This window comes from Octopus sinensis, linkage group LG2 (genome assembly GCF_006345805.1).
Source record: "Octopus sinensis linkage group LG2, ASM634580v1, whole genome shotgun sequence".
Lineage (NCBI taxonomy): Eukaryota > Metazoa > Mollusca > Cephalopoda > Octopoda > Octopodidae > Octopus > Octopus sinensis.
Window position 1 is genome coordinate 36,264,217 of NC_042998.1, and position 14,216 is coordinate 36,278,432.

Below are 14,216 nucleotides of genomic sequence, written 5' to 3' on the forward strand. Positions count from 1 at the left end.
ATAAAGAAAAAGAAGGTAGTCAGAAAACACACACACGCACGTTCACCCGTACAAAGATGCACGTTTAATTTAACATTTAATTGCAACAAAAATTATTATACATTTACGAGCTCATAAAGTCACAGTAATTTTGATGTTTGCTTATGTATATAGAAATAAATAGATACAACAGCACTCAGGGAGCGCAAACCTCCGCCAAGGCAACACCAACGTCTTCTCAACGATTAGCCAGAGACGATTTTTAAAATGAGAATATCTGAAATAAACTCGACTGCTCTCACAAACGAGAATACTAAAAATGAACCCGACCGCTCTCAAAATTTAAGTAAAAACACAGGAAGAATATAATCCAGATCCCGGATCGATCCCAAAATCTAATCCGTTTATATCAGTGACAAGTCCAAACATTCCTGAAAGTTTTATCCGAATCCAGCCAGCGGTTCTTGAAGATATCTTGTCCACGGATAAACAAACAAACACGACTGAAACAATACCTCCACCTTCGCTATGGCGGAGGTAATAAGGTAACTACTATCGTGGTGAAGCATAGGCAGAAGGCTATTTATAGAACATGTGTTATTGTTTTCCATTTAGTTGTTCGTCATTTAAAGAGAAAAGGAACACTGATTATTCATTTCGAAGATAACAGTACTTTCAGTGCGAACATCATAAAGCAGTGCTGAGATTGTTAGCAATTAAAGCGTTACTATTGGACATAATTTTGCAGGCGTGTTTATGAAAGATTATGGGGATATTAGAAATGGTAGAAAGATTCGGGTTATTCATGAAATTTTGTTGTATTTTAAGGTGTAAATATATACAGGTTGAGCCATATTTCTATTTACTTTTGGGATCTAAGATTCTGCTTGCACGTTAGCGTTTTTCCCTGTAAATTTTTTCCTATTGCGTTATCATTTATAAAGGGTATGTATTTTAAGCGTGTTTTCAGGTCTCCCAGAATTAAATTTTTGATATTAAACTTTTGTCGATTATATGCTGTTAGAAAGGCGGCGAGCTGGCAGAAACGTTTGTACGCCGGGCGAAATGCTTTATGGTATTTCGTCCGCCGCAGCGTACTGAGTTCAAATTCCGCCGAGGTCGACTTTGCCTTTCATCCCTTCAGGGTCGATAAATTAAGTACCAGTCACACACTGGGGTCGATATAATCGACTTAATCCGTTTGCCTGCCCTTGTTTGTCCTCTCTGTCTTTAGCCCCTTGTGGGTAGTAAAGAAATAGGTATTTCGTCTGCCGCTACGTTCTGAATTCATATTCCGCCGAGGTCGATTTTGCCTTTCATCGTTTCGGGGATCGATAAATTAAGTACCAGTTGCGATCTAATCGATTGGCCCCCTCCACCAAAATTTCGGGCCTTGTGCCCAGAGTAGAAAAGATTATATTTTGTTGAAGATATTCATTCATATTTGATGCTTATGAGCTGAATATTTTGACTTACAGTCACACAGCCACAAGGGTACTAGTTCACATATACATTTTGAGTAATGTCGACATTATTTATCTAAGATTGTCTGACTTGTTGATTCCCTCACGCTCCCGCAGTCAGGTACATGCTCATTGAAATGCTTGAGAGACGTCAAAGAACAAAAGAAAAAAACCAAAACAAAAAAACGGGTACGTTCAAAATTATATGCAGGAAAAAATATTTAGAAATAGGAGAAAATACTTAAAAAGGAAAATAGAAAGATGTAGTGAGTTTTGGTTATATTTTTGGTTTAAACATTTACAAGTGTACAATTTTCGTGTCTTCAGGGGTTTACTGTTTTGGAGTTTCTATTTAGATTCAGACTTTTTGAAATTGCATTTTGTGTGGCATTTTGTGTGCATGGATTGTGATTACTTTTTTGCGATTAATTTCTTGAAAATGTTTCCTATTTGTATTTTACTTTATATTTTTATCTTCCAAGACCGAAATATATATATATAACTATGTGATTACTTCTATTTTATTTTCAAAAGTGTAGGTGTGTCGATTATAACAGGTTTTACAATTCTCGGAAGTAAATACCAAATATATCATAAAAAGATGGTTAGTTTTTACTTTGTATCTATATACTGTGTCGTTTTAGAGTTGTTTGTTAAAGGATTTATGTTGAAATTATTTCGTTTAAGATTGCTGGTATGAATTCGAAATAAATTGTTGTTTTTATGATATTCATACTATAAAGAGGCAAGAGAATTCCCTTACTTTACAACGATGCACGTAGACATAATAATATATACTCTACATAAATCTTACCTCAAATCTTTCGCCTTCCTCCGCCCTCGCATTTCATAAAAAACATTTGCACAAGCTAAAGATTTTAAGTGTTCATTATTGCTATAAAAAGCTTATAGGAGTGCACTTTTGTAGCAAGCACTATTTTTAACACACACACACACACACACACACACACACACACACCACACACACACACACACACACACACACATAGGAGGAATAAGAATTCATGGAAATAAGCCGGTAGTTAGTATGTTCCATCTTTCTCTCGTTCTTCAACCCACCTATTTCATTGTCTTTTAAGAGCGAAATGTTTGTACATGAATATTTTTCTCTCATACATGGCTTCCACATTTTATCTTGTTATTTATGAAGATGGATATTTGTCTTCGCTTATACACATATATACATAAGTGGATGTGTGGTAAGAAGCTTGCTTCCCAACTACATGGTTCCAGGTTCAAACCCACTGTATCTTCTACATATATATATATGTATAAGGGTAAAGGAACACACAGTTGTATATATGAAAAACAAGTCAAGATAGATGTTAAAATAATTTTAAAAGAACATTTCAGTACCGGTTTCGGGCATTTTGAGACCTTTTCACCTGTAAAATATTATAATTAAATTAGAAAAATTAAAAGAAAAGTTTTTTTAAAGGAATATTTGTATAGTTGTTCAAATATAAGTGGCATTTTCCTTGTTTCTTTCTCTTCTGCCTTGTCTCTGTCTCTCTTGTGTTCACTTAAATTTAGAAAAAGTTGCGAATTCTTTGTAGAGGAAAAGAAGAAGAGAGAAGAAGAAGAAGAAGAAGAAGAAGAAGAAGAAGCAGAAGAAGAAGAGTAGAATAAGTAAGAAAAGAAGAAGAAGAAGAAGAAGAAGAAGAAGAAGAAGAAGGATGATGAGGAGAAGGGAGGGGAATTTGAGAGTGCCTTGATTGTCGTATTTTGAATGGTCAGTGGCGGCTAGCAGTTGCTGTTCAATTGAGAATATTTCTATTGAAAGGTTTGTTTATATAATTTGCGTAGGTGTTATACTAAAATACATTAGTGATAAAGTTAAGAAGTAGAAGGTGGAGCAGAAGAAGAAGAAGAAGGAGAAGAAGAAGAAGAATAAGAAGAAGAAGAGGAAGAAGAAGAAGAAGAAGAAGAAAAACTGTGGAAGACCCAATTGCGGGATATGCGATTATCTAATTGAGGGATCAGAGTTCTCCTTCAAACAGGGACAACGGTTTACAGTGAAAAGCAACTTCACATGTGCTTCGGAGAACCTGATACACACACTAACCTGCTCTGGGTGTCAAGAGCAGTACCAAGGCCAAACAGAAAACAGTTTGCGTAAAAGAATGGCCCTGCACAGATCCCAGATAAAAATTCCCCAAAACAGAAAAATAGCATTCAGCCAACACATAGATACTTGCGCCAACAACAAAACACCAAGCTCCAGGATTTTCCTCCTCTACCAATTCAGGGACGATACAAACTCGAGCCAACGAATAAGTAAAGAAACTCTCTTTATTACAAAATGCAGGCCACTTCTGAACGGGTCTACGCCAAACGATATATACACCTCGGCTTTAGAATAACACAAATACACACGCAAATATTACATTCCAAAGAATCCATTACAAATCAGCCCCAATCACAGCTATAACCCATAACGTGCCAACTTCAAGTCATACAACAGCTCACTACTTCCACTCATTCATATTCTCCCTTCTCTTTCTTCTTCTTCCTCTTCTTCATCATCATCATTATCATCATCGTCATCATCATCACCATCATCATCATCATCATCATCATCATCTTCTTCTTCTTCTTCTTCTTCTTCTTCTTCTCTTCATCATCATCAACATCGCCATCATCATCATCATCATCATCTTCTTCTGCTCCACCTTCTACTTCTTAACTTTATCACCAATGCTTTTTAGTATAACACCTACGCAAATTCTATAAACAAACAAATTCTATAAACAAACAAATTCTATAAACAAACCTTTCAATTCTCATCAATTGAACAGCAACTGCTAGCCGCCACTGACCATTCAAAATACGACAATCAAGGCACTCCCAAATTCCCCCCCTTCTCCTCATCCTTCTTCTTCTTCTTCTTCTTCTTCTTCTTCTTCTTCTTCTTCTTCTTCTTCTTCTTCCCTACCAAGAATTCGCAACGACCTCGAACCCACAAGTGTAAACAAGAGAGACAGAGAAAGGCAGAAACAAGCAAAATGCCACTTATATTTGAACACTATACAAATATTCCTTTAAAAAAACTTTTCTTTTAATTTTTCTAAATTTAATTATTTAATCGTTACGGTTGAAAAGGTCTCAAAATGACCGAAACCGGGACTGAAATGTTCTTTACAAAATTATTTTAACATTTTCTATCTTGACTTGTTTTTTCATGTATATATATATATAGCAAATCTAAAAAGTTAAGAAGAAACATGAAAAAACAACGCGAGGATGTGGTACATGTAATGTATTAGCAGACTCTCATGAAAGGAAGGAAAGAGGATTTAACGTTTCGAGCAGACGCTCTTCTTCGGAAATAGAGGAAAGTCCAAAATAAAGGAAGATGGAGGAAGAAAATCGCCACACACACACACACACACTCACTCACTCACACACACACATGTATATTCATGTATATACATATATTCATACTCTCAGTGATAGGCGTGTTCGCCGCCAGTTCTTATTAAATGCAACTTCCCGATTTCCGTTTATCTAGTTTATGTTCCATTCAATTGATATTCAGAGTTTTAATCTGGACCAGCAATGTTGAGTGGATAACCTTTTAACATTTCATCCTCGTTTCTATTTGTAATTGAACCATTTATTACGATTCTTAAGTAACAAAAACAGTTTGTTTTATAGAAAATGCATGCCCACCTCTTCAGAAAATTCATTATCTTTTGCAGGTAAGTATTTAATTGTTTGCTATTAGATAAATTTAAGCTTTTCTTTGAATATTTTAGAAAATAGATATTTTATGGCCTGCTTGAACAGGTTTGTGCCAGTAGAAAAATCCACCTACCTGTATGCAACACTGTTCGGACATATAAAAGCACACAAACATAAAAACATACTTCCACTTTTAAAGCTTTCTCTGTCTGTTTATCTCTCTCTCTCTCTCTCTCCTCTCTCTCTCTCTCTATAATATATATATATATATATATATATATATATATATATATATATATATATATATATATATATATATATATCTGTCCTTCCGTCTGTCTCTCTGTCACAACACACATACACCCACCCACACATAAATAACAATTTCTGCTTTCTCTTATCGTTTTTCTCCTCTATTTAATACCGCCACTTTTATATGTGCACACGCGCATGTACATGCGGGTGTATGTCTTTGCTTGTTTATATATATATATATATATATATGTATAAGTCTATGAATATGTGCGAGGATGTGTTTGTGTTAAGCTGTAGGAATTCTTAATTAGAAATCACCTCATTTGATGGTTTCCAAGCTGGTTGCTAGACAATTCACGTTGTTTCATTAAGTTTTAACATTTGAGCGTGTGCCTATGAATATCCGGTCTTTCGCAGAATCCTTTAGAATTTCTGCTTAATTCAGATATATCGCTGACAATATCGTCCACCCTCCATAAACTAAGGTTGATCGAATTCTACTGATCTTGCGTGAAAATCTTTAAATTAGCTATCGATTCAATCTTTTCTTCGTGATAATAATTAAGACAGTTTGCTTATGGAAAGGTACATCGATTTACAAGGATATAAAGTCATCGTTTTCGGAAGCTCCTTTCTCTGAACATGCTTGTTGATAAAATGAAACTATATTGCCATAGGTTGCATGCGTTGAGTTTGTTTCGTCTGAAGAAAAGGACGCTGATGTAATTAACGGTGAGTATAATAGATTCTGGAGAGCCACCGACCAATGTGGTGCAGTTGGCACAGTAGTTAACGTGAAGAACTACAAGACAAATTGTGATAGTTTATAAGGCGCAGGAGTGGCTGTGTGGTAAGTAGCTTGCTAACCAACCACATGGTTCCGGGTTCAGTCCCTCTGCGTGGCATCTTGGGTAAGTGTCTTCTGCTATACCCCGGGCCGACCAATGCCTTGTGAGTGGATTTGGTAGACGGAAACAGAAAGAAGCCTGTCGTATATATGTATATATATATATATGTGAGTGTATGATGTGTTTGTATGTCTGTGTTTGTCCCCCTAGCATTGCTTGACAACAGATGCTGGTGTGTTTACGTTCCCGACACTTAGCGGTTCGGCAAAAGAGACCGATAGAATGAGTACTGGGCTTACAGAGAATAAGTCCCGGGTTCGAGTTGCTCGATTAAAGGCGGTGCCCCAGCATGGCCACAGTCAAATGACTGAAACAAGTAAAAGAGTAAAAAGAGAGTAACCATACAGGATGACTGGGATTTGGCCAATTAATTCTTAAATGGCCTACACTCAAATATAGAAATATAAAGAAAGTTGGATAAATCACGTCGCCTGGACGCAGTAGTAGTGATGTATAACAACCAGCAGTTCTATTCCTATAAAAATCTAGTTTGAGAAAAGAAAATACTGCAGCAAAGGGATTGTCATGGAATATGCTTAATAAAGATGAAGTCTTACCGTATTTATAAGTGAATGGGGAAAACTCTATTTGGTTCAAACAACAGTTGTGTTAGATGTGCGTCCAAACAGTATCAATAATGATTCGCAAATAAATAACTTGTGAAAGTAGAGCCCATCCCAAGAACGGGAAGCTAGGAATCACATATGTTTTACTGCGCATGCAGTAAAAGAGAAAAAGTGTGTGTGTGTGTGTGTGTGAGAGAGAGAGAGAGAGAGAGAAAGAGAAAGAGAGAAAAAAGAAGAGGGCTACGGGTTTCTTAAAATTTTACTAAACAGTTTCTTAAAAGACGAGGTTGTATAATAAATGTTGTGTATTGAGAATACGCACAGTGTGTGTTATAATATTCGGAGAGTCTTTGTGTAGGAAATTCTCCTCTTTAACAGGAGACTGTTACATAATGGATTACATAATATAAATCAATAGAAAAAAGATGACGGTTTAGCTTTAGTCAAACTTTACACAAAAAAGTTACGGAGACCCAGATTATGTTAGTGAAAGCTTTATTCAGTTAAATACATGAGTGTGACAGCCGCTTGTCAACTCCTGCTTAGTAGCAAAAAGCCCACCTAACCGGAAGTACACTTTGCTGCAGACCAGCTCGCCCTCTAGCCCGCAGCGAAATTCCTGTCTACAGTTCGTCAGTCATAAACCCTTGTGCAGTGCCCTACAACAGTACATTTGACCAAACGCTTTATTAGATTTCGTTTCATCCCCCTTCCCCAGCTTAAATCCATGGGCTTTCATTTCACATTTAAGTTATTATATATGGTACTGATGAAAAAACTGGGGTCAGTTCAACCCTTCACATTACTAGATCGCAGTCAACATTGGAATTCAATTCACTGAGTATTTCTTTCCCATATTACATTCCATTTTCTGTGAAGCTCTACTTTTGCTCATTTGCAATACTTTTCTCTTTTGTTACATTTACAAAACTCCGTTCGGTCAGGATTTCCTTATATTTTAAAAATGTTATTCTGAGAGTTTAATGACAAATTTATTGTTCTCGCCATTTATATTAAACCCTCACCCTGTAGCTTTGTTTTCCCTATCTAAAGTTTTGATTTAGGAATCTCTACTCATACTCTCAATGCTAAAATAATTGTTTGGACATGGATACTTATGCAATTTGGCGAATTTGAAACAAAACAAAACAAAACAAAACAAAGCACTACTTCACTGGAAAATACGTTACTGTGAGACCCAAACAGATGAGTCGATCGTGTTGAACGGGCAATAAATTTATAGACTCTGGAGCTGTACAATATCTGTCTCTTTGGTAAATGCATTTGAACTCGAAAGCTTGTTCGCAAAGCTGTAAGTAGAGGTTTTTAGTCTCTACAACGAGCTTCTCTTTTGTTTGGTGTTCGAAGTTCAAGTTCTTACGCGGCGGAATTGACAACTTTACGCAAGGCAAATTTCTAAGAAGATGAAATCACCAGCTTTGCCTTTACGAGCAATAACTGATTGAATCCTCTGTCACTTCATTAATAATGCAGTGGAGTGAAAATTTACTGATACGCTGATTTAGTCATGTAAAGTTACCGACATCTTGATTGAGTTGTTAAACGTAATGTTACTTTGAGTCAGTAGTGTAAAGACAATGTTAATTTTAATCAGTTGTGGGAATATGCATTGATAATTCAGTTACGTTTATATAAATATTTATGTCATTGCTACCATATGTTTTCTGTCTCTTGAAAGTTGATATCGAATGCTTGCAAATTTACATAATTATTTAATGAATTTAAAACGACAATAAAATAAAAATATAACAGCGCTAAAAAACAACAATGACAACAAGATCACAACCATCAATAACAATAAAAACAATAGCAACCGTCCATATTAAAATGAAACAGCAAATTAGCTGCAAAACAAACAACAATTGCCACTGTGAAAATAAATAAACAAATCAGCGCAATAAAAAAAGAAATGCAATGAGTTTGCACAGCAATAAAATGGCGGCGATGAGAACGAAGAAAAATAAATGAGATATACGATTGGAAATATCAATAACTGAGATGCCACAACGACAGCAGCAACAATAATATAGGGATCAATGGCAACAACAACAGTGGTATAAGGATCAATGGCAACAACACCAACAACACCCTAACAACAATAATAATATAGGAATCAATGATAAAACCAATGACACAAACAAGGATAAAAAGCAAACAAGCGAAGCGATGAAACAATGTAGCAAAAATACCTGAAATAATAATTTACAAAACAAGAGATGAACAACAAAGGTCTAATATACAAATAAAAATAGACTGAAACAATGAAATAGCTACAACATCAACATTTACAAAAACAAGAGCAAAATTCGTAAAAGTAACCAAAAGGTTGAAAAATATATAAAAAATATAAGACAAGATAAAAACAAAAAAAAGAACAAACAAAAACAAAACAAATAAGATTTTTCGAAAAGAATACAAAAAGAAAATAATGATGATTTTTCGAACCAAATGGAAAATTTTAGTTGTCATTCTTTGAGGGTCTATTGATAAAGTACCACTCTTCTATCTTTGTAGAAGAAATAATCTGTGTTATGATCTGGAGTAGGATTGACTCCAGCAGGTCTCAAAATGTCCACGACACGCCGTATGTCAGGATAGCGCTTCTGCGATTCCATTAAAAGTTGAAGACCCTTGCTATAGTATGACTCTAGTCCATGCTTTTGTTTTCGTTAAAAACCAACTCTGGTTCGATTAAAGGTCTGAATAGAGAAAGAGAAAACCGAACGTAGTCAGAGAATAGGAAAAGTCCTTTGCAATACGATCGCAGATGATGTTTCCCTTCTTAGATACAATGCAAAAACTTTGTAGGAGAGGCATATAGTCCTCTTAATCACCCCTAACATATGCTTAGGGTTACTTAATTGACTGTAAAAAGAAGAAACAAATAGTATTCATTTCTGACACAGGGACAAGGTCACAAACATGTAACATGAAGCGCAGTCGATTTCATCGATTTATTGTCTTTATAATCATCATTAAGTCTTAATCAAATCAATCTATAATCAAACGTATGCCCATCCATGATTACCTTAATTATTTTATACGTAGCGTTTCCTGGACTCCATTTTCCAATGTTACATTTTCTGACGTCTGTGACTTGAAGGAGATTTCACTGCTATTACTAGCATTTCGTGCGATTACATTGACGCTCGTTCATTTGGATCAAATCGATTTGTAATATATTTTTCATCAAACGCACAGGGACAAAAATAAAATACAAAACAGGACATAACTAAATCCTGTCAGGCATTTTTCTTGAATTCTACCAATTGTCACATCTACGTGTCTTCATAAAAGCTGATATGTTAGACTGTGCAATATGCATGCCTTGGAATAGTCCATAAAATTGGACCTGAATATATTGTTGGTACTAATTTCATTGAACTTACATTCATACAATGATGGACAAGAAACTCCAGCGAAATTTTATTTTCACAATATACAACGATATAATCAAATAGCACAATTATTACATAAGACGCCCCCCTCCGATTCTTTTAATCCCATATTCTGCTATCCTTTCAGGAACCCCCCCCCCATGCTAAGTAACTGAATAGAAGGCTGTTAATCGATTAAATTAACTCCAGTACTTGGCTAGTATTTTATTTTATGAATCTTGAAAGGATGAAACGCAAAAGTGACCAGGTCGTGATTGGAACCAAGAATGCTACGAATCGGAAGAAACGTTTTTACCGACGCTCTAGTGATTCAGCCAACCAACTACCGCTACCACAACCACCACCAATAATAATAATAATAGTAATAATAATAAGGATAAAAAATATTCGGACAAACACATAACAAAAACACCAGGACTTACAAACACATATAACATACAAAAAATTGCACTTCTAGGCACTGCAGACATCCTACGCAGAACACTGTCCATACAATAACCATCAGAGCATCACAACAAATCACAGCACATACCCAAGGCACACAGTGCTGCGCTCGGTAGTGAAGTGAAAGCACGCTATAAAAATAAAACTACTGAATGATAATAATAATAATAATAATAATAATAATAATAATAATAATAATAATAATAATAATAATAATAATAATAATAATGATAATAATAATAATAATAATAATAATAATAATAATAATAATAATAATAATAAAGGTTATCCCTACTTTCATCGGATTATTGGGTTCAATACCAGCCAAACTGAAAAAAAACCCATCTGAAAACCTTAGAGATACCTACAATCTAGATGTATTGCAAAAGTCGGCATTACTTGGAACTGCACGCATATTGCGTAAAGTACTGTTTGTCTGAGGTTCCTGTTGTGACTTGACAGACGGTGCAAACTCCCGGTAGACATTATACTTTCAAACAACAACCTCGCAATATTGTATACTGTGCGACGTCTATAATAATAATAGCAACAACAACAACAACAACAACAATCCTTTCTACTGAAGGCATAAGGCCTGAAATTTAAGGGGAGGGGTTAAGTCGATTACATCGACCGCAGTGTTTCACTGGTACTTAATTTATCGAACTATAGAAAGGATGAAAGGCAAAGTCGACCTCGGCGGAATTTGAACTCAGAACATGAAGACGGACAAAATACTGGTAAGCATTTTGTCCGGTATGCTAACGTTTCTGCCAGTTCAGCGCCTTACATAATGATAATAATGGTAATGATGATGATGAAGATGATGATGATGATGATGATGGTGGTGGTGATGGTGGTGGTGATCACACTACCAAGGGCACAAACTTAGTATCACAAATTAATGAAACTAAAAACAAAAAAAAAAGAAAACAAACGCAAAAGACTAACAGTAGCAGCTAACAACAACAACATAACAACAACAGTAAGGAAAACAACTAAAACAACAATAATACTAATAACAATATGAAAAATAATCAATAGCAAATATAAAAGAAACAAAAACACCAAAAATTTCTACACGGGAAGAACAACACTGACAAAAACAAAGTTAAGAAAACAAACTAATTAAATGTTTATAATTACTCAGAGAATTGGCAGCATTAGAAGTGATAACTACTACTACTACTACTACTACTACTACTACTACTACTACTACTACCACCACCATCACCACCACCACCACCACCACCACCACCACCACCTCAACCACCATCACCACCACCACCACCACCACCACCACCACCACCACCACCACCACTACTACTACTACTACTACTACTACTACTACTACTACTACTACTACTACTACTACTGTTGTATCTGTTGCTGTTGCCGCTGCTAAGTGTTTTGCATTTTTATCTGATGTTTAAGGAAGTTCGTTTTTTTTTCGTTTTTGATACTCCACAGCCGAGTAAGACTTCCAAAGATTCGCTCGTTTCGCGTCGAGAATCGAAGTTCTTTCTTTTGGCTAATTTCGACTCTTTGAATCTATTCTATAAATGCCATATCGACCATCTGATGTTGTTTACGCATCCCCCATCACTCAGTCTTTACCATTTCTCAGACATTCCAGACGTTTGTATGCTTTCTTCGTTGTATTATTCTGTGGTTCGTGGAGGCGCAATGGACTAGTGTTTAGGGCAGCCGACTCACGGTCATAAGATCGCGGTTTCGATTTCCAGACTGGTCGTTGTGAACGAAAACACCTTAAGTTTTCATCGTTCTCGACACAATCAAGATCTTGTCAAACTGAAACGCAAGAGTCTCTTTGGCAGACACACCCAAATCTTCAGTGATAATGGACTGAACTGAACCGTAACTAATCTGCACATTCTCTGATAACTCACGGATGGTGATTCGACGATTTCCCTTCACAACTGCAACCACAACTGCGATGTCTTTCTCAGTTCTGCTGGTTGAGGGTCTCCCAGAACGTTCGTGGATATAGACATATTTACGGCCATCTTGGAAATGTCTGAACCATTCTTACACTTGTGTGCGGCTCATACACTCCTCTCCATACACTTTCTGCAACTTTGCATAGGCCTCTGAGCAGTTTTCACCATGACAGAGTGATAAACTAAGAAGTGACTAGAAGGTTAGGCATAGGAAGTTTGCAGCACAAGGTGAAGAAGTGGCGGATACCATTTACTGGTTATGTCGCTTGATTGGTGTAGGAACGACATACTACAATCGTGCTGGAGTGGAAATATATATATATATAGTATTAAAAAGTTTAATATATTATATTAAACTTTTTAATACTTTTTGATAGTTATATATATTTTAAAAAAATATTAAAGTTTAAAAGTTTATTAATTTAAATTTGAAAAAATATTTTAGAAATAAGAAAATAAAAAAATATAAACATTTATAAATATAAATTACAAATTTTAAATTTAAATAATTTAAATTTCAAATTTTATATTTTATATATTTTATATATTATATTAATTATTTTTATTTTTATGTTTTGGTTTATGTTTTTCACTGTTTGATTTGCCTAATAGTGGTTTTATCTCTAATTTAATTTATATTTATACTGTAAAATTAGATTTAATCCTAAATCTAATTTTTCCCTGTAAGTTTGGATTCACTCACTATTATTATTTTTATTATTATTATTATTATTATTATTATTATTATTATTATTATTATTATTATTATTATTATTATTATTATTATTATTATATATATAGGAGTGGCTGTGTGGTAAGTAGCTTGCTAACCAACCACATGGTTCCGGGTTCAGTCCCACTGCGTGGCATCTTGGGCAAGTGTCTTCTGCTATAGCCCCGGGCCGACCAATGCCTTGTGAGTGGATTTGGTAGACGGAAACTGAAAGAAGCCTGTCGTATATATGTATATATATATATGTGTGTATGTGTGTGTGTTTGTGTGTGTGTGTTTGTCCCCCTAGCATTGCTTGACAACCGATGCTGGTGTGTTTACGTCCCCGTCACTTAGCGGTTCGGCAAAAAGAGACCGATAGAATAAGTACTGGGCTTACAAAGAATAAGTCCTGGGGTCGATTTGCTCGACTAAAGGCGGTGCTCCAGCATGGCCGCAGTCAAATGACTGAAACAAGTAAAAGAGTATATATGTTCCGTAGCGGGCTTTGAAACAATATACTTTACCGGCAAATTTCTACTCAATATTCAATTTACCATTCCACGCCTATATTCTCGTTGCATACATCCGTATTATCCGAGCAGACACACGCTTCGTTGCTATAAAGATGAGATGTGTATTATCGGAATAATTACGGAGACAGATGTTAATAAGTTGAATGCAGTTAATACATACGCAAGGAGTGCTTACGTAAGATAAATGGATGTACCGACTAAAGACGCAATCGTACACACTGCATTCAAAGTATCAACATTTGGTTTTGTCATTATCTCGATATATACA